This window comes from Solanum lycopersicum, chromosome 3 (assembly GCF_036512215.1).
Source record: "Solanum lycopersicum chromosome 3, SLM_r2.1".
Taxonomy (NCBI): domain Eukaryota; kingdom Viridiplantae; phylum Streptophyta; class Magnoliopsida; order Solanales; family Solanaceae; genus Solanum; species Solanum lycopersicum.
Genome location: NC_090802.1, coordinates 17,657,045 through 17,679,429, shown reverse-complemented (window position 1 = coordinate 17,679,429; position 22,385 = coordinate 17,657,045). Strand labels below are relative to the sequence as shown.

At 36.1% G+C, this 22,385-nt stretch overlaps 1 pseudogene; it reads right to left on the bottom strand.

Annotated features, from left to right (window-relative positions):
* Nucleotides 1-1,685: 1,685 nt before the first annotated feature.
* Nucleotides 1,686-7,748, bottom strand: LOC101261790 (uncharacterized; annotated as a pseudogene).
* Between the last annotated feature and the right edge of the window lie 14,637 nt (nucleotides 7,749-22,385).

The window sequence follows — 22,385 nt, the reverse complement described above, 5'->3', positions numbered from 1 at the left end:
CTTGAGAGTTACTTCTATTAGCACTTGAAAGTATGCATTTTCACTTGGATAGAAAAACTAAGTAATTAATTCATGTTGTCAAATAATAAATTAATTCATGTTCGTTGATTAAATACTTTCAAGAGAACACTAAATTAGGTTCTAGTGGTAAAACAAATAAAGAAGGGATACAATGATAAATTTGTCTAGTTTCTTAAGGGATGTGAAACCTAATATGGCCGCAACTAAATAGGAACGGAGGGAGTATAGCTTTGCAAGTAATACAATTTATGTCCTAGAAAATATCAAACTTCATTAAAGGAAAGGGCAAATATGAAAAAAAAAATCCAAACATTCATCTTGAACTTTAAACAATTCAATTATTTTGAATGATAAAAAAAGTCCAAAAAAATCAGTTAAAATGAAATAGAGGGAGTATGACGGAAAGTATTCTCCACCGCAAATATATAATTTCCTAGAAATATTTTTTAAAAAAAATAAGTGAATTTCTTACTTATTTTTTTTTGTTTAAAAATTAAATAAGAAAGTATTATTCCATAAGCATTTATATATTTTCTAGCAAAACACTATGAAAGCAAAACGAAATGAATAGCGAAAATTCGAGGGTGGTGAGACAGGTGGGAGGAAACAATAAATATGAAATACCACTTATACAACTTGTTTTTCATATTTTTATTAGAAAAGTCATTTTCATTTATTTTTTTTGTTAAGAAAATATTTTAACGAAGGAAAACATTGTTATTCACCATGAAAAGCACAGCCTTCCGAATAGTGAAGTAGATTTTCGAGTAATTAAAAATAGTTGGCCAACAAATTAGACCTCATTGCGTTGCGCACCTTTTCCGAGGGGAATCATTATTTTAGGTATTTCAATGAAGGTGGCAGGCACTAAACAACAATCATTCCCTTAAACACTACTTAATGTTAATCTTTATTGCTTTGACTTGTAAACGTCAACATCACTCATGACTGCTAGGTATTTGAACCAAACATTATATTATTATTATTATTATTCGTGATGATGACCAACTATCACTCCATCAATCAAATTATCCATTTATACATGCTCAAAAACTTATTTTTACTTGTAAAATTCACTTTACTCGAAATTCATGGCAACGATAATTTCATGTATGATAAAGCCGGTCTAGTGTCGATTGCGGCAGACAAACTTTGAACGCCCTGCTTCAAACATTTCAAAACAAGGTTGACATCACTTGGACAAAATTAGATGGTAGATATGCCTCCTAAAATTTCAAATATAGCTGCAAATCCAAATCCAAATTTAATATTATACTTGTCAATAGTTCATGTACCTCCCCCTCCCTCAAGTCATTTTCCCAGTGAACAACACTACACTCTTATGTTTGATAATAATGTGGTCATTTCATCCTTTCTGCCACTACAAACCAATACTATATCTTCACGAAGTGCAAACGATAACTAGAACAAATTGAAAGAAAATTAACCTTTCATTTACAAGTGGTTAATGCAACAGAAGTGCAGTATCATGGCGGTTGCTTTCCAACTATACAGAGCGCAGCATACCACATAATCAGAAGAATGGAGGGAAATAAAACACTCTACAAGTAAGAAGCTAAGAAGCTCAGTAGAGGGACCATATAACTCCTTCATACCTTACCAACTTTTAACTTAGTTTTTCTTCTACTTCCTGTCCTTTCAATTTACAAGATTGAGTAAGCTCGGATCACCTCGACAATTGGTGCCCTGCACAATGGACACTTCCCTCCACCTCTAACCAATTCATTTGCGCATTTGTAGCAAGTGCACATGTGCCCACATCTGCCAAAATACAAACAAAGCATTAACTACCAAAAGATCTTGAACAGAACACTGTTGTATTATTTGTTGAGAGGACTTATTCCTTGTACATTTTGAAGTAGTTGCTGCAAGGTATATGAAACTGCATAACAAAAATTTTACCTGTACAACAAGGCATCAATGTGATATATCACAACAAATGCATCAAGTACCCCTTTTCACATGGCCCCTTTTAGATCCATCAGCTGAAGTCTCAGCGACTTCTGTGATAAATTTTGCAAGGCCAAACTCAATTAAGAAGAAATCAAATGATGTTGAAGAGAAACAGATAAATGGATTAGAGGAGGTACGGCAACCATAAGAGCTTCAATGTTTTATTGTATGTCAAACATGAGAGACAGACCTTGTCCATCAGCAGATCTATTCAAAGCAGCAGAAACTTCCTGTCTGACTGAACGTTGCAACTCTAGTTGCATATCCATGCAGGCCTCCAACATCTTTTGCATGTGATTCACACCTTGCTGCAGTTTTGCCATGTCCATTCTAAGATCATTCATCATCTCCCACTCCTGCTCACAATAGAGTGTACTCAGGTAATGCTTGGTTGGAGAAATAGAGAAGCTAATCTCCACATAAAATTGTTCATTGTTTACACAATATTAGGTTTCATCCACGTAACTAAAACCCACAGAAGTTATGCCGAATAGAATCTGAGTATTACTCTATGCGGGGATAAACAGTACATGGATTAAAAAATTATTAAATGAAAAAACACCATTCATGTGGACCAATATTATACTTTGTTGGGAAAAAAATTAGCACATATTTCAAACATACTTTAATAATTTTTAGTACAACATTTCAAGCATCAAATAACAAATAATCCCTACATTACATTTCTTACATTTGTAATCCCTGCATTACTACTCTTTGTATTACAGTACTAATCCCTGCATGACTTGCTTCTAAACGAAATGATCCCTCAGTTCACGATAAAGCATAATCATTCTGACATCATTAACAGAACATATAAACACCATGGACATGAATCTACTATGGATACTGGTATGAACAGAATATTATGCTGCTCATATTGAAGACAATTATGTACCAAGTTAGATGTTTTTCTTAACAGCATGGAAAGAGTGCAATATTCTTAGTTGTGGGTCCGTGAAAGCTTTAAAGAGGGAAGAAAATAGAGAAGATTCACATTCATCTGATTCCTGTAAGGGATTCCCCTATATAAAGGCAACAATTTTTTTTGGATATTTCCATCATTGGTTTATTAGAAGTGTTCTTTATTAAGTAGATGCATTAGTCACAAGGTATCACTATCAGATAGAAAAATAATCAGGCCATATAACAATAGCTTCTAGGAAGGGGTGGTAAGCTTACAAGTTCAGAACGGTGCACAGTGTGACATGGCCAACTGGAGTGATGCAAATCCTGATGCCAAAGTGGTTGTGGAGGAGGTACAGGAGGAGATGGTTGCACATGTGAAGGCCTGCTAATTCCTTCCGGTTGGGCAACATTCTGTTGATCCGGATCCCTTTCAGTTGAATTAGGAATAGGCAAGTTCCTATGCAAATCCCAGTCGATTGGATCACGGCCTTGCCTTTCTACATATGACTGAATTAAATGATCTAAACTTTCACGGAAGCAACTGTGAAGAAGATTGGAAACACTCCTCCTACCAGACAAAGAATCTTAACAGATAAATGGCAAGAATACCTCAGACCCCACAGATGGAAAAGCTGAATGACACGTGAATTTTACCTGCTAAGAAGCTCCCTGAGTTCCATACTATACACATTATCATCATCGGGTGGATGGAATCTACTAATTCTCCTATATGGGACAGAACGCCGCATTCTAGGAGGATTAGAAGGCCCTAATGACGGGTTCTCGACAGCTTCTCGTGACCCATCCTCATGCCAAACCTCATTATTTTCTGGTAAACGATGTTCATCTCTATTCATGTCACCTGTTGTTTCAGGGGGCCAAGCAATTGGTTGATTTTGTGGCCAATTCCCACTTGTATTCTCCATAGTTCCATGAGTCTGTTCATTAGATGTGGCATCCTGCTGATTTGCTCCATAGGCTTCAACAACTGGTTCCACTTGACCCCTTCCTTGGTTTGGAGACACTGGCCAAGTTGTAGCCTGACCAGTTGTACTGGAATCAAAACTCTCTCTGTGATCAGGAAACTGAGGAGTAATATGCTCCTGCTCCCTAGACTGCTGCTGCTCAACATTTTCATTTTGTACCTCCTGTAAAGGATTTGCATGAGCCTGGTTACTTCTCAAACCACCGTTGCCACTGTTAGATGAAGATTCAGAATTGGTGCTCACTTGACCACGTACAATGTTTTCTAACCTGGAGCGAAATCCTTGCCTGGTTGAAATAAAAGGGTCACAGCCCATGCATCAACATGATTAAATAATTATTTTGGTATGAATACAGATTTCTTTTACAAGGAAGAGTATAAAAAGTGAGAACCAGACCAAAGTATGAAAGGAAATGCAAATCACTTAGGTAGCCCGTCTCATGCAAGAGATATTATGAAGCACAAAACACAAAGTAGAAAATTTTTCCTCAGATTGAGGTTTCAATCTTCATAATGAAACAGAAAATGGAAAATATGGATTCTTTGTCAAGTGCTTCTAGAAATTCCAAAAAGGAGAGTTACCCACTAAGCGAGCCTTTTCTAAGATATGTGCAATTAAAAATGATTACTAAACAATGTTGCAAGCATCACATAAGAAAGAACAAATACATTGTGACATGCAAACTAAGATCTATTTAACATTAACATCAAACTAGAGGCGGTATGGTAGAAGCTACTTAATATAGTTCATTTTCTTTTCACATAAGCTCCTTATTCAATTGCCTCAACTCACTCTTAGCGACAGTTAACATGCTGTGATTTCATATCAATTTGCTTAAGATCCAAATGGTGGAAAGACCACCATAATCTTGAATGGATTTATACAGTACTACAATAGAACAGTATTGTCAAAGGTGAAAAGCTTAAAAAAGAACTCCAGGTTTATGAGGGCTTTAAGTGCAAAGTGACAATTAACATGTAGGCTTCAGTACGAAAAAAGGCGGAATGAAGAAAAAAGTTATGAATATAAATGTAATGCAAGGAAAAAGTAACAAATTCATTTACAATGTTGTCCTTAATGATCAATATCCCTTTTTTTGATTATATTTATTGTTTAGTGCTTTTTTCAAGAGAACTCATTGGCAATGAGACGCACGCCTCAGTGCATTGCCTACAAAGAAGTGCAGCTCAACTGAGATGAAGCGAACCTCCCTAAGCTTTTCTAAGCTACAGGGCTTAATCACTACTTCTACAGTCAACTATGGACAGAATAGAAAGAGAACTTGAGAAAATAAAAAAAGAAACGGAGAAAAGAACTGAAATGTGAAGGGCGACCATTTCACCTGCAGCTTTTAGGGGGAAACAACCAAACCAATCCTTGGACACACATAAAGACCTTACTTTTACATCTGTAGACTTGTACTGATGTATCTTTGAGTTCTACGTGATCTTAAACCCAATACTTCCATGACATTGGTCAGGTAATAAAATTTAAGAGAACCAAATAATGCCAACTTGAGTTGAGATGAAAAAAGTAAGACCACCAATCATGTTCCCAAATACTCCACCTTAGATAAAAGAAGCATGTATCTAGCAATTCCTCTTTTTGGTTTTTCCCTTTAATATATAAGTTCTACCCTCCCCAGAAACTAAATTAGGTGCAATCTTGATTTGCAGGTAGAAGTTAAGTCACATTTAACTTGTACAAAATTAAGGTTAAAGATTCTACCCATTTTCCTCATGCCCTCCCCCCTCCCCCCCCTCCCCCACCCACAGAAACAATGTATTTGCTACTAAAAGATTTGCTGGGTACATTCCCACTTCCTCAGACGTTTTAGGCAACTGTAACTGAATCATTTAAATATTGTTGATTAGTAAGATAATCAGCAATTAGGAATTAAGTAGCACTGCAATCAAAGTTTGACTCTAGGAATAATTGATCTTGGGTGTGGGCATCAACAAGCTGTACAAAGGAACCATAGTTGGATAATGCTGGAACCTCAACAACAAGGTACCATCTATGATCACATTGAGTAGTATACATAACTCCTCTACAAACAACCATTATAAAAAAGTAAATTATTCTGACAGCTGCAGAAGGAAATTGGACTAGGTGTTACTGCTCCACAACAAAACTGAAATGGTAGACCACATGGAAACAAACATTTAATAACTTGTTACATAAAGGCAAGCTTCAACAGCTGATTAAAATTCAATTTGAGACAAATCCTGCAGCAAAACATAATTGACCAGGCCATATACCTAAGCCCAGAGACAGTGTGGCGTTGCCTAAGATGATTTAGTTCGCTTGCTGCCATTGAAGGTGGTCTCTCTTCCTCAGCAGGGCTTTCATTTCGCAAGAACCTTCCTCTGAGTAGTGACTGTAAGAGGGTATAAAATAAGATGCTTAAGCAAGAAAGGAAAAACTCTAGAAGAGATTAGCTAACAGCTCAAAGACACCTCAATAACAACTCAAAAAGGCCAGTTACATCTACCTCCAAGAGGAACAAAGTAAAAACAAGCACAGTTCAAGATATCGAACATCTCCTGTTAATTCAATTTTCAGCTTCAAAATGTCAAACTTCACAATATAACAAAGGAAAAAACATAAGCCCTCATGGACAATTGAATCATGACTGCTATTGAGGCTTCCATAAGAAAAATAGGACAGGGAAACTGGATGAAGAATAACAGCTAACCTGAATCCTACAACGGTGGGCAAAATCAAAAACCGCACGATGCTCTAACAAACCCTGAAGTTCCCTCTGTCTTTCCCCTTCAATTCTCACAAGCAAATCAAGTAAAGCCTGCCTGCCACACAACCTCAGCATGTCTCTATGTACATGCTCTGGCTGGCCTTCCTCATGCTCGACAACAGACTCATCATGAACACGATCAGCTTGAGCTCTAAGCCCATTGGACTGTTCTTCCCTTCTGCCACCACGAGCTCCTCTTTGTTGACTAGTCATTTGGACCCATTCCCTCACAATTCTCACCCTTTCACGCTTTGTCTCCCCCAGCCATTCACTTCTTGGGACACCATTCCCCTGAGAGGCATTAGGTGAATGGTCACTGATCCCACTCTCCATCCATCCACGAACAATTTGTCTTACCCTCTCCCTCTCAACTTCCCCTAGATCAAGAGACTGTTCACAACTGGAGTTCCCTTGCTCTCTGTTCTCAATCTGTGGTCCAATCACGTCATGAGACCAAGTACCATACTCATTCTCGCTCTCATTAGCATCCACCAAACTATCATGGTTCTCGGTCTCCCGTCTTTCTGAGATACTAGTACTAGAAATATTGGTGTTAGAGTCCACAGTCCTCTGGTGTGTCAGTCTTTCCCTTACCCTCTCTCGGGCATGATTCAATATATGTGCATCCTCCAACTCCCTCCACATTTGCAAAATAGTCGACGACCTACTGCTTGTCCTCTCGGCATCACGCCTTGAAGTAGGAGATTGTGATTCCGTCAAGAACGAAGAATCAAGTGTCGACACAGTATGCAAACCTGCTAGTGCCATCAACTCCGACTCACGATTCCTCCTCTCAATAGTAGTTATCATATGTTCTGCCTGTCTAGCAACCCACCTACTCAAAATACGTGAACGCCTACGCCTAGCAGCAGAAGACTCAGCCAGATTATCATCACCTTCAATTAGAGAAGTAGTCCTCCTTCTTCTTCTCATAGGACCATCGCTGTCATCATCCTCATCTTCAGTGTTTCGTGCTGAAGTAGATGAAGCAAATGACATACACTCGTCCAAGTGTCCGCACATTAACTCCTCTCATCCCCTCTCAAATTCAGAGTGGGCATCATCTCCTTGCTATCAGGCTTCTGTTGCAAAACATCTGTCATCTTCAAACCCCACTATCCCCAACCTAAAACTCCTAACACATCACACCAGCATGAAGTTATCCTAATCAAAACCCACCTAAGCACAGAACACACCATATTTCCCCACCAAAATCAAGCAACTGAATTTATTAAGAAGCAACCTTAAACCTAGTTTCCAACCAAATTCCGCTAAATCCATAGATGAACTATGGCAAGTTGGATATATATCAGAATCACCTGATCAGATTAGAGAAAAGTCAGACAAATTCCAAATTTTATGAATGCAATCAAATGTCCATTAAATATGCATTGAGATCTAAGAGTAGACAACTGAAAAGGCATGAAAAAGAAGAACTTACCAGTGAAGGTTGTCGCTTATGGCTGAAGAATAAATAAATCCACCATTGAATAGAATGCATAAGCTTATATCAGTAGTATAATTATAATATAATATAGCGGGACAAACATTATATTAAAAAGAAATAGTATGAGAAATTACAATATTTTTGTTGAAAGATGGGAAGCTTTTGTGTTATTTTTAAAAAAAAATATTTAGAAAAAGTAAAACCAAAAGAGAGGAGCACTTATCTCATGATGACGCTGACATATCATCATTAACGATATTTTTTTGATTTACTCCTACCCAATTCATTTGTCAATTTAAGTTGTCACATTTATATATAAAAAAAACATTGAAAAAATAACTTTCAATATTATCATTTAGAGTTAATATATTTTTAGTAGCTCATATATATTCTCATTCTTATACACGTAACTCACCATACCCTTTTTTATATAATGAAAGTGAAAAATTAATTTTGATTCTATTTTTAAATTATTGTTTCGAAAAATTTATAATCAAGGTATATTTGATCCTTCACACCTGTATTTAATCATTTTTTTGACTTTTTTTTTATTTTAATGATCAATTTAAATTTCTTATTTTGATGGTCAAATTTTTTTATGTTTCACTAATTATAAATGTCTCATTTTTTTATTATTATTTTTTACAAATACAAAAACTAAATTACAATATGTCCGAAAAATAGTTTTAAATTGTCTTCTTTACATGAAAAAATAAAAGAACAATAAGAAACTCAAATAATGATAATCAAAGAAGTCAAAAAATAATTTATGCATGAAAAAGATTAAAGTATACATTTTTTAGAAGGAATACGTGATTTTTAAAAAAATTAAAGTAAAAAAAAATAAATCTAAAACTAGTTTTTTCAGTTCCATTAGATGAAGGGTACATGTGAGATCATTCTATAACAGTTAGGGTATATGCGAGTCGTTTTTATAATGTTAAGGGCATATATGAGACATTTTTATAACGATAATATATTAAATCTAAATGATAAAGTTGAGGGGTATAGCATGCCCTTTTCGCATGATATAGTAAATATTGTTGTAAAATTAAAGCAAAATAAGAAAAGAAATATAAAAGATGAAAGCAATAGAAATAGACAGATAAGAAATGAGAGTTTTTCTTATTCTTCAAAGTATTCAAGTGTTCACCGAATCTTCAAATGTATATAATATAAACCTATATGCTTCTATTTATAGTGTAACATAGAGACATAGAAAAGATTAATTATAAACATGACATTAAAGATGAATATAACGGATAAAGTTATGGAGACGAAAGGTTATAAAAATAATGATCATAAAGGTGCAGGTTATCTTCGTAATGAAGGAATGTAATGTAGTAACTTCTTAGTGTAGTGGACATCTAGACACCACCATTGTAGGCCTACGGCCACACTAATTCTTGACTACACTTGTAAAGTGTTCCCTAAAGTAGTTTCGGGAACGTTTTTAAAGCGTAGCTGAAATTTGTAACTTTTAGCTACGATAATTTTGGCAACACTTTAGTGTACTCTATAATGGTGTAAGCTACACTTTATAAGTGTTGTTACAATATGATATAATTGGCAACATCTATTTATATATATGGCCACACTTCTAAAATGTTCCATTTTTATAATTGAAAAAACAACACCTTATAAGTGTTGCCTTAAAAAATTTCACTAAAATTTTATATTTCCTCCAATATTTTTAACACTCCCTCCCATTTTTATTGGCCAAAAAGAATAACATTAATAAATGACCAAACATTAACTTTTTCACTTCACTTTACTCTTTCACTGCACTTTCTTCGTTCAGCTGTCCTCCTTCACGTTTCCATCCAGATTTTCGATGAACCAAAGCGATGATGAACCAAGCTGAAGAGAGGTGAAGATAGCTGAAGAACCGATTCTCCTTTCTGATACACGCTGGAGAGTTGAGTTGAAGAGTTGCAGTCATCAAAGAACTCATATCTCAAGTCGTCTTCTCCAAATAACAATTTTTTGAAGAGCAAGTACGATTCTCTTTTCCTATACGTATTTCATCAAGTGTTAGTTCTAAAGCAGTCTTCTTGTTAGCTGTAGTGTTTGCTTTTTTGTTTTGTGTTTAAAATTAATGAATATTTTTGGGTTGTTGGCAAGATGATGAATTGAAGCTAATTAGTCACTCTGTCACACTTTTCTCTCAAGTTTCTCACTGAAGAACACAATTTCAAACAGATTTTGTTGGAGTAGGTTTTATCAGGTAAGAAATTTCATTCTGAAAGTCTAAATTTTAGCTCTATTATTTTGATATTCTTGTGTTTTTATACGATTTTTGGGAGTGTGACTTGTATTTTAGCTTCATAAATTGATTTTTGGGAGTGTAGCTCGTATATTAGCCTCCATATATAAACCTCTTTTTTCACTGTTAGGGATGGAAAAAAGTTGTGATTTATTTGAGCAAAAACATTTAGGGCAGCTAAAGAAAATAGTTAAAATTGTTGGGAAAGACAAGGCACTAACAAAGAATGTCTGACAGGATAACAGCGGAAGAATACCCAAGTCTATACTTTCCCTTCTCGATTTGAACCAAGAGAAGACAAACAACCACAAGCAATATGATAGTAAGGCAGCAAGTAATTCAACCAAACAAATATAACAAGGCAATAATAAACCAACCACACAAGACACCAAGATTTACGTGGAAAACCCTTCGATGTGAAGAGTAAAAAACTACGGGACCAAAAGCTCCACTATAATCACCAAGAGTTACAATATTGTTCTCCAAAATTGTCCACAAAACAAGTGCCAAACAACGAGCAACAACAAAATAAGATTGCACCAAATCTAGAGAATTAAAGGAGCAAAATCACCAATTTCGCAGCTACTGTTCATGACAGAAAAACTGAAGCTGCAGGCCACCAAATCCAATTCTGTCAGTTCCTAATCAAAGATTGAGATGAATATAATATGCTATCCAAAAATCAGCTCAATCGGACAAGAAACGAAGCGGGAATCGCAATTTGAAGTTGGCTGTTAAGGCTGAATTTTGACTGCGAAAACTGCTCTCTTTCTCTCTTTTTGGTTGCTGAAAAACTCTCTGTGTATTTGAAAATAAGACCTAAATAGGCTTATATTTGCCTCATAAGAATGGGCCTATGGTCAAAAATGGGTTGGTCCAAATTGGGCTTTTATTTATCCACATAGGAAGGGGAAAAGGCCCATAACCCAACAATTCTCCTTCTCACGACTATGTGGAGGAGACCGCCATCCCGGCGACCATTCAACAATCTTCAAAATACCCTCTTGGCAAAGCTTTAGTCATCATATCGTAACCATTGTCATTTGTATGAATCTTTTCAAGCTCAAGCAACTTAGAATCCAACACATCTCGAATCCAATGGTATCTCACATCAATGTGTTTAGATCGACCATGGAACGTAGAATTCTTGCCAAGATGTATAGCACTTTGACTGTCACAATAAAGCACATACCTCTCTTGAGCACAACCAAGTTCCCCCAAGAATCTCTTTATCCAAAGCAATTCTTTACAAGCTTCAATGACAGCAATAAGCTCAGCTTCTGTAGTAGATAGAGCAACACATTTTTGCAACCTAGATTGCCAAGACACAGCTCCCCCTACAAAAGTAACCAAGTACCCTGAAGTAGACTTGCGAGTATCAACATCACCAGCCATGTCTGAATCAGTATAACCACAAAGAATAGGCTTCCCTGTACCAAAACACAAACTCAGACTAGAAGTGCCACAGAGATATCTCATAACACAGTTCACAACATTCCAATGTTCTCTTCCCGGATTAGTAAGAAAACGGCTAACAACTCCAATAGCGTGAGCAATATCCGGTCTTGTACAAACCATCGCATACATCAAACTACCAACAGCTGAAGCATAAGGAACTTTCTTCATATCTTCCTTCTCATCATCACTAGAAGGACACTGTTTTGTGCTCAATTTGAAGTGCATAGCTAAAGGTGTACTGACAACCTTAGCTTTGTCCATGCTGAATCTGCGAAGTACTTTCTGAATGTACTTCTCTTGTGATAATACCAATTTCTTGGCCTTTCTATCACAGACAATCTGCATGCCAAGAATCTGTCTTGCTGGTCCTAAGTCTTTCATAGCAAAAGACTTACTCAACTCTTGCTTCAACTTCTGAATCCTACAAGTATTATGACCAACAACAAGCATGTCATCAACATAAAGCAACACAATAATAAAGTCACCATCAGAGAACTTTTGCAAAAAAACACAATGGTCTGAAAAAGTCTTCTTGAAGCCCTGCTGACTCATAAAAGAACCAAACTTCCTATACCAGTGCCTGGGAGCTTGTTTCAAACCATACAAGCTCTTCTTCAATTTGCAAACATAATTTTCTTTACCCTTGACTTCTAAACCTTCTGGTTGCTCCATATAAATTTCTTCATCTAAGTCACCATGGAGGAAAGCAGTTTTAACATCCATTTGTTCAACCTCTAAATCTAGACTTGCAGTCAAGCCTATAACCACACGAATGGATGACATCTTCACAACTGGAGAGAATATCTCATCAAAATCAACTCCCCTTTTCTGATTAAATCCCTTGACAACTAATCTAGCTTTGTACCGTGGAAATGGATTACCATCTTCATGTTTCACCCGAAAAATCCACCTGTTTTTCAAAGCTTTTCTGTCTTTTAGGTAACTTAACCAAAACAAAGGTATGATTATCATGCAAGGATTTAATCTCATCTTCCATAGCATCAAACCACCTTTCTTTTTCTTCACTTTCCATGGCCTCATCAAGACTCTCAGGTTCTCCCCCATCAGTCAAGAGTATATACTCATTGGGAGAATAACGAGATGAAGGAATTCTCTCACTACTAGATCGTCTGAGAGAACTCTCTAGAGCATCTATAATTGGTTGTTGGACAACCACATCATCTTGCACTGGAGCATCAACAACATCATGCCGGTCATTCTGAACATGATCACCATCTTCATTATCAACTTGATTTTCATCATTATGAAGATTTTCTTCCGGTGCAATAGTCAAAGGAACTGGATCAACATCAACTAAGCTCTCACTACTCTGAAAATTAGCCTTGTCAGCTTTGTCAAAATCTTCAATTGTTTGGTCTTTAAAGAACACAACATCACGGCTTCTAACAAGTTTCTTCTCAACAGGATCATAGAAACGATAGCCAAATTCATCTTGACCATAACCAATGAAGATACACTGCCTAGTTTTAACATCCAACTTTGACCTTTCATCCTTAGGAACATGTACAAAGGTTTTACACCCAAAGACTCTAAGATGATCATAAGAAACATTCTTACCAGTCCAAACTCTGTCAGGGACATCACCATCTAAAGCAACAGCAGGAGATAAATTGATAACATAAGCAGCAGTATTAAGTGCTTCTGCCCAAAAGGAATCTGACAGCTTAGCATCTGAAAGCATACATCTAACCCTCTCAACTAGAGTTCTGTTCATCCTCTCTGCTAAACCATTTAACTGAGGAGTCTTTGGAGGAATTTTCTGATGCCTAATACCCTGCTCTCTACAATATCTATCAAAAGGACCAATATACTCACCACCATTATCTGAGCGTATGCATTTCAATGTCTTCCCTGTTTGTCTTTCAACCAAGGCCTGAAAACTCTTGAACACATCAAGTACTTGATCCTTGGACTTCAAAGGAAATACCCAGAGTTTGCGAGAATGATCATCAATAAAAGTCACAAAGTAAAGTGCACCACCATGAGATCTTACCTTAAAAGGACAACACAAATTAGAATGTACCAACTCCAGCAAATCAAGCTTTCTTGAAGGCGGATGACTCTGAAAAGAAACTCTTTTCTGTTTACCGGCTAAGCAATGAACACATTTCTTCAACTTTCCTTGTTTCACTCCAGAAAGCAAATTTTTCTTAGCCAAACTATCAATCCCCTTCTCGCTCATAGGACTCAGCCTTCTATGCCATAACTCTGATGAAGTATCATTCTCCACTAAATTTACTGAGTCTCTGGACATGGAGCCCTGAAATACATACAAGTTAGACAACTTGTCACCACGGGCCACAACCATCCTCTAGTAAGCTTCCACTGGCCAACACCAAGTGTATTAACATAACCCCCATCATCAAGATATCCCACAGAAATCAAATTCAAGCGAACATCTGGAGCATGCTTGACATTATTGAGAAATAGTTTAGAACCATTTTTACTTTCCAAACAAACTGTCCCAATGCCAATAACTTCAACTTCATGATTATTGCCCATTTTCAACGTTCCAAAATTACCTCGAGTATAAGAAGAAAATAATTCCTTCTTTGGCGTAACATGAGAAGTAGCACCAGAATCCACAAACCAGCTAGACTCATCAAGAACGAGATTAATGGCATTTGCATCACAAGAAACAAGAAGATCCTCATTAGCAACAACAGCAACACGATTTTCATTATTGTCTTCTCTCTTTTGTTGTCTCATATCTCTCTTGTGCTTGTAACAATATTTCATGATATGCCCATTCTTGTGGCAATAGTCACATGTAATATTCTTGTATTTAGACTTTGACTTGCTTCTACTTTTACCTCTATCATTCTGACCTCTGGACTTGTTTCTCCCCCTATCTTCAGTAACCAAAACATCGGAGTGTGAAGCTGAAGAAGATGAGGCTTGAGATCTTCTTCTCATTTCTTCATTCAAAACACCACTCTTAGTATATTCCATGGTTACAACACCACTGGGAGCAGAATTAGTCAAAGAAACTCGAAGAGTTTCCCAAGATTCTGGCAGAGTATTAAGAAGCCAAAGTCCCTGTATCTCATCATCAAACTTTACACCCATTCCGGGGAGACAGCTGGTCAAGAACACCCTGAAAATCATTAATATGATCAGAAATAGGAGTGCCCTCTTTATACCTGATATTCATTAATTGTTTTAATAGGAACAACTTGTTATTGCCAGTCTTCGAAGCATAAAGTGTCTCGAGCTTGTCCCACAAACTTTTGGCATGTGTCTCATTCACAATATGATTTCTAACATTATCTTCAACCCATTGTCTAATATAGCCACAAACCTGCAGATGCTCAAATTCCCATTCTTCATCATTCAAAGACTGAGGCTTATTAGAAGCAAACACAGGTAAATGCATCTTCTTGAAAAATAGAAGATCTTTCATCTTGCCTTTCCAAATATGATAGTTACTACCATTTAAACACACCATTTTGCTCATATTTGCCTCCATCATTCAAAACGACAATCAACAATAACCAATGCTCTGATACCACATTGTTGGGAAAGACAAGGCACTAACAAAGAATGTCTGACAGGATAACAGCGGAAGAATACCCAAGTCTATACTTTCCCTTCTCGATTTGAACCAAGAGAAGACAAACAACTACAAGCAATATGATAGTAAGGCAGAAATTAATTCAACCAAACAAATATAACAAGGCAATAATAAACCAATCACACAAGACACCAAAATTTACGTGGAAAACCCTTCGATGTGAATAGTAAAAAACCACAGGACCAAAAGTTCCACTATAATCACCAAGAGTTACAATATTTTTCTCCAAAATTGTCCACAAAACAAGTGCCAAACAACGAGCAACAACAAAATAAGATTGCACCAAATCTAGAGAATTAAAGGAGCAAAATCACCAATTTCGCAGCTACTGTTCATGACAGAAAAACTAAAGCTGCAGGCCACCAAATCCAACTCTGTCAGTTCCTAATCAAAGATTGAGATGAAGATAATATGCTGTCCAAAAATCAGCTCAATCGGACAAGAAACGGAGCGGGAATCGCAATTTGAAGTTGGCTGTTAGGATTGAATTTTGACTGCGAAAACTGCTCTCTTTCTCTCTTTTTGGTTGCTGAAAAACTCTCTGTGTATTTGAAAATAAGACCTAAATAGGCTTATATTTGCCTCATAAGAATGGGCCTATGGTCAAAAATGGGTTGGTCCAAATTGGGCTTTTATTTATCCACATAGGAAGGGAAAAAGACACATAACCCAACAAAAATATATATATAGAAACACATTCAAGGCAGGGAGAGTCAAGTGGCGATAAGAGTATCACATTTTCTAATTCATTTCGCGTATCAGTTTTCCCAGTCTTTGTTCGAGTTCGTGATTCTGCCCGGAATTCTCATCCTTTGTTAGTGTTCAAGTTTCTTGGTGAAGATCGTTTCCCTGCTCGTCCCGTTCCAGTTCACTGCCTGAAGAAAGGTAATGTTGTTTTCCTCATAGTTTCCGGTGCATATTAACTTTATCCTTCACTTGTTTGATTACATTGTGTATTTGTTGTATCCCCAGACATCACTCGTTGGGTTACATTAGTTTTTTGTTATTGTTGTTGTAATAATAGTAGTACACATAGTTGAATATCACAATCTGCACACTAAAAAGAACCATCAAATTTTGATTTGTTGTGTTACGTCATGAGTAATATGTCATAATCTTCACATTGAAGAGGATCTCTTTTCTTTGCTCAGATATCAAATATCGGTCTATCTTCTGGAGGGGTTGTTGGTTTGTAAACGCAAATTTTCCCCCTGCTTGGCCACAAATGATTCTGTAAATAGGTGACTCTGTGGTCCCTCCTTTGTTTTTCATGTATTATTCTGCAGATGTTTAAGATTTTCCTTGTTCTTATTCTGATTGCTCGTATTTGGTGCTTATCCATGTTTAAGATCTTTCTTGCTATACTAGGTAGATCTTGAAATTTGTGATATTGTTGCCTGTCTTTTTGGTTAATAGCTATGTTTGTGATGCAATCAACTAATTGATTAGCTTCTCTAAATATATGCACTATATGTATTTGAATTGTCGCCATAATCACATGCGCCTACTCTATCTTTTCAATTAAACTTTAAGGTACCCTCCATTCTCGTTGAATCATGTTCTTGAGAGTTAGCGAGTCAGTATCTAAAATGACCTTTGTGATCCCACACCTATTGCAGTAACTTTGTGCTTTCCAAATTGCTGTGATTTCAGCTTTCATGTTTGTCGTGTTGCCTATGCTTTGTGCATCTGCATACACTAGATCTCCTTGGCTTCCTCTAATACAAAATCCATAAGAGCTCTCTCCTTGGTTGCCTATGCTAGCGCCATCCGTATTACAGTTTACCCAACCTTCCCATGTGTAGACCACTTTACTATGTGATAGTAAAGATTTGGTTTATATAGCTGAAGTAGATCAAACAACCCCGAACAATGGAAAGGAATAGCTCGTAACCATGGATATTTGGCTCTTATGAAGTGAAAAGAGCACTCCTTGGCTCAGAGGGAGGGAATTCAAGGATAAAATCCCAGCTAATCTACCTGAGAGCATAATCATGACACAATTGACACATCACTCATTTGTAATGCTACAGTGAATACTTCCTCATACTTGTGCTCCCCTAACTGTCTAGATATCTCTTTGGTTGGATCTGTAGGTGTCTCAATCTTTTCATGTAGCAATGATCCATTACTCATGTGGTTGAGTGGATTTGTTGATTGGGAATTTGCTCTAGAAACTACAAGAGCAAGCAACTGTCTTTGACTATCAGCAAGTTCTCTGCTCAATGTATGTGTCATTGCCGATGTTGAATTGATGACATCTCTCAAAGCAATTGTCAAAGGTGAATGTACGGAATCAAATTGTTGTTGTGCAACAATCGTGTGGTCAGCAATGTCTTTCTGAAATGTTGAATTTACTTGCTCAAACATCGCCTTGCATGACATCTCGAAGGCAGGGATCACTAAGACTTCCAAAGTAGATTTCAGTGTTTCCTGTAGAGTTTGCTTGCTAGAGGTTAGAAATTGTGCTTGGCTTTGTCTAGCTACAGTAGCTTCAAGTTCGGAGTTTACTGCTTTCTCTAGTTGGTTCACTGCATTGTCACGAACTCCTTTCTACACCATAACATTTAGTCAATTTGATTGTTTTGGGAATATCTAGTCAGAATGTTTCATCTATCTGAAGCGATCCGATCTCACTCTTGCTCTCTGTCAATTCTTCTGTTCTACCAGCAGTTCAAGGTTTTGCATTTTCAACACCACCACTTGTTTTATAGGATATGGTGATAGCTTTTCGAAACAGGTTGTTGATACCTTGGATTTGATAGTTAGTAGTCCTAGTCCTTGCCCTTCTATAGGAGTAGTAGGCAAAGATGGTTCAGCCACATTTAAGTTGAGGTAAAATCTTGTAAATGCAGGGAATATTTCTGACCATGACTTGTAGTATTAACCTGAGACCTCTCTGGAACTTGTTGTTTATTCTAAAACTTGGTTGTCCCTATTTCTCCACTATATAACTTCCTCTTCCTATTTATGTCCACTGCATAGGCCACTATATCTATGGAAATGCAGTGTTTAGCATGTGATAAATATCTTTAACGATCAAATACTTGACTATGGTACTGCTGACCCTCTTATTCCCATACTTAGCCGAATATTTATTTTTTCCATAAATTCCAGCAAATGATAATATAAAGTGTGTGAATAACGATTTTTTGGACTACATTGTTGCCTTGGATGTCACCCCAATACAGTAGATGATTCCTTGAAGATGACTGCTGGAAATGAATCCCCAAAAAACTTGAGAAATGTCTCCTAACATAAGCTGCAAAATACCCCCGATGAAGTTGGAATCTGGAAATCCAGAAAAGTTGAAATCTGGAAATCTGGAAAAGTTGAAATTTGAAAATTTGGAAATTAAAAATCTGGAATTTGGAAATCTGAAATCTGGAAATTAAAAATCTGGAATTTGGAAATCTAAAATCTGGAATCTGGAAATCTAAAAATCTGAAATCTTAAATTTGAGAACCTGGAATTTGGAAATCAATCAGGTTCTGAAATGAAAATGAATATTGAGGATTCATATAGCTAAAGCAACTAGTTTTGAATTGATGTATAGTTATTTTATTATGTTACATGCTTGTCTTTAACATCTATGATTCATATAGCTGAACATCTACTTTTGATGTCTTTTTCATTTTAACTCAACAAGAAGATGACTCATTTAGTGTCCCTTCCAAAGCTATTTTTTGGAAGGAAATAATATAAAATTCAAAAATGTTTTTGTAAGTTGTAACTTATAATGCAGAACTGTTGTGCAATATGGAATGTGAAACTCTTTGCCTCTTCAATAATTGTTGCAATCTGATTTGTCGTAAATTCTAATTGTGTAGGGAAATGGAGGTGATCAAATTTGAAGGGTCCCTACAAGTAAATTTGATCTCATTGAAGTGGATTATGAAGATTTTTTGAACTATTATAAAAGTTTAAATACATTATGTTTGATTTGTGAAATATATTCTTTGCTAGAATATATTGAACTATTGTAAGAGTAATTTTTGAACAATTGTGTACACATATTTATAATATTGTTGTATAAGTATGTGTAAGTACACAAGACGTACTATCTTTTGAAGCTTATTGCATATCTATATATTTGAATTTCTTATGAGCCAATTTAATGCTTGAGATTATTTATTACAAAATAATATTGGTGTTTTTAATTAGAAATTGTGTGGCATATATTTTATAGCCAAAATGATATGACCACACTTAAAAGTGTAGCCTTAGGACTGTAAATTGTGGTAATCACATGGGCAAGGACTACACTTCAAAGTGTTGTCATACATTAGATAGAAAAGGCAACACTTAAAAATTGTTGTCATACATTATATAGAAAAGGGAACACTTACGAATTGTGGGCAATAAGGAAGCTAAGGCCACACTTAAAAGTGTAGTTGTACGAGATATAAATGTTGCTATTTGAGGTACATAAAAGTGTGACCATTTTTCCTTTTAGGCTACGCTTTTAAGTGTAGCTGATAAGACAACAGTTGTGTTGCCTAAACTCTAAGGTAGCGCTTCATTTGGGCACGCCTGAAAAAGTGTTACCTAAAGTCCAAAAGTGTAGCCCTTTTATCAAAGGTCACACTTTTTGCTAGTTTAGGCTACACTTTACTAGGGTGATCGTTGGCCTAAAATGGTGTAGTGATAATTTATTATTTTATAATACTCTCCCTTGGATGTAATGAGATAATATGTCTCGTTAAAACCTTACTAGGAAAAAACTTTGTGGAAAAAATCCTAGTGAAAAAAATAGTACACATCTTTTAATAAGCTTTGAATGTTGTCTCGTTAAAAATCTTATCATGAAAATTCAATTGGGTTAAAATCATGGTTAAGAAAAAGAGTACAACGCGTCTTTTTCACCAATTGAGCCTACACCCTAGGCGTGACCGACACTCAAGAACCATTGCTGAACCAAGTGAACCCTTGGTCTGGCTCAACTCTCAGTAGAAGACTTACTCAACATAAAATGAACTTAAATGTAAAGCTTTAACTCATAAGTCTCAAATAAACAACTCAGAAATATAATAGAATATTCAACTAGACAGAAATAAGCAACTCAAGTCTTTAAGACATTTAACAAGAGAAAGCAAAAGACTCCTCAACTACTACTATCTATCTATAAAGTCTCTAAATGACTGAAGTCGAGACAAGACCCATGACATCCTAACAAAACTGAAAGGTAAATAAAATTCTCCAAAAACAAGAAGGCTAACCAAAACTAACTCAAACTGCAAGTGGTTCAACGAATCTCTGTTGATGACTCTGGTTACCGGTATCTGCATCATCAAAAATGCAGATCAAATGGAGTCAATACATGAAATATGCGAGCATATAAGGGGAAAACTCAACATAATTTGCAAGCTTGAACTAATAAAAGGAACCCATGCTCACCTCACCTCAACTAGACTCAAGTATACCTAAGAGACTCAAAGATCTAGAACTCAGAATACTCAACTCGGTTCAACATAAAAGCAACAATAAGATGCATTATAAAGAAAGCTCTTAAAACAGTAAATAGTAACTCGATGTATTTAAAAATACAATAAAACTCTTTACTCTTATTTGAAAAATTCTCTAACTGTCAACCATCACTATACGTCACGCTCATGCTGTTAGAACTATCTTATACCTTGCCGGAGTATAAGACATCCTCAATTAAGTGGATCTACTAAGTTATGCTTAAAAGCAATAACGAATCATCTAAAAGTATTACCCTTTCTACCCATGTCGACGTACATGATTTATGAGGACTTTGATTTTTCTAAACTCGTCCTCATATCGGTGCTCAATACTACTTCCAATAACATAACTCATGCTCATACGTTTAAAAAAATTTCCTCATTTTCAAAATTTGAGGTTATTACTCAAAAGGTTTTCTTAAAAGAGATGGTGCTCAAAACTCCTCATGAACTCATTTGGAATCTATGTTTCCTCTCATTTTAAATGTAAAAACATTTATTCTTTACTTTTGGGATTACTTAATTAGTTCTCATATATTTATTTTGAAAAATGAAACACAACTCTCTTCATCCTTATACTCAAGTCTTAAAAACAAGTTTTAAAATTTATAAAAAAAACTTCTCAAAATGACTCGAAAGAACTCCCTCGAACTTTACTCTTAACTCTATCTTGAATTTTGATTTATGAATTCAAGAGTTACGACTTGGATATGCATGATCTCTCAAGGATTAATGAAGATTTTTTAAATGTGAATGACAAGTAGAGAACACATGTAGGAATCCAGGGAATGCATACAAAAAGGACGGAAGGGTAGAGACCTGGCAACCCTGGCGCACTGAGTGGTGCGGTCCGCCAGCCCTTCGGTGATTTGGGGAGCAATGAGTGGCACAACACCCCACCCTTGTTTGAAACATATTTTATAACCCTCACAACTCTAATCAATGAGTCAAAGCTTGTTTTGATGTCCGTTATTTTAGCATGCTACTAAATAACCGGGAAAGACTCGGTCTGACTAAATGAGTTGGCTACAAGTTGAGGAACTCATGAGAAGAGGAAGATCATTGTGGCTCTTATTCACTTTGTGTTTGTTAGTACCGACTGTGACTTCAAGTCATAGTTATGAACATATGAATTATGATATGTAAGATCTAAGTGTGATATATTAATGTGGTTCAAATGATATTGTGCACTAGGCATAATTCTAAGACCTAATGATGTACTTGATTATCCTAATGAAAATGACAAGAGACTATATATTTCTAACATGTGTATAATGAAGTGCTTACGTAGTATGTCGATCGTAAGGCCTAATTATCTTGTATGCATTGATGCAAGAGAATTCAAAGAAATATATAATCTTTTTACCTGGGTAAAACTTGACCACTTTTTTATGTGTCAGAAGGAAATGTTGAAAATAACTATTGAATCGGGTCCCATAAGAGGTGCTAATTGTATTAGTTCATTAGTTTGTCTTCCTCCAATAATCCAACCCTTATGAATAAATACAA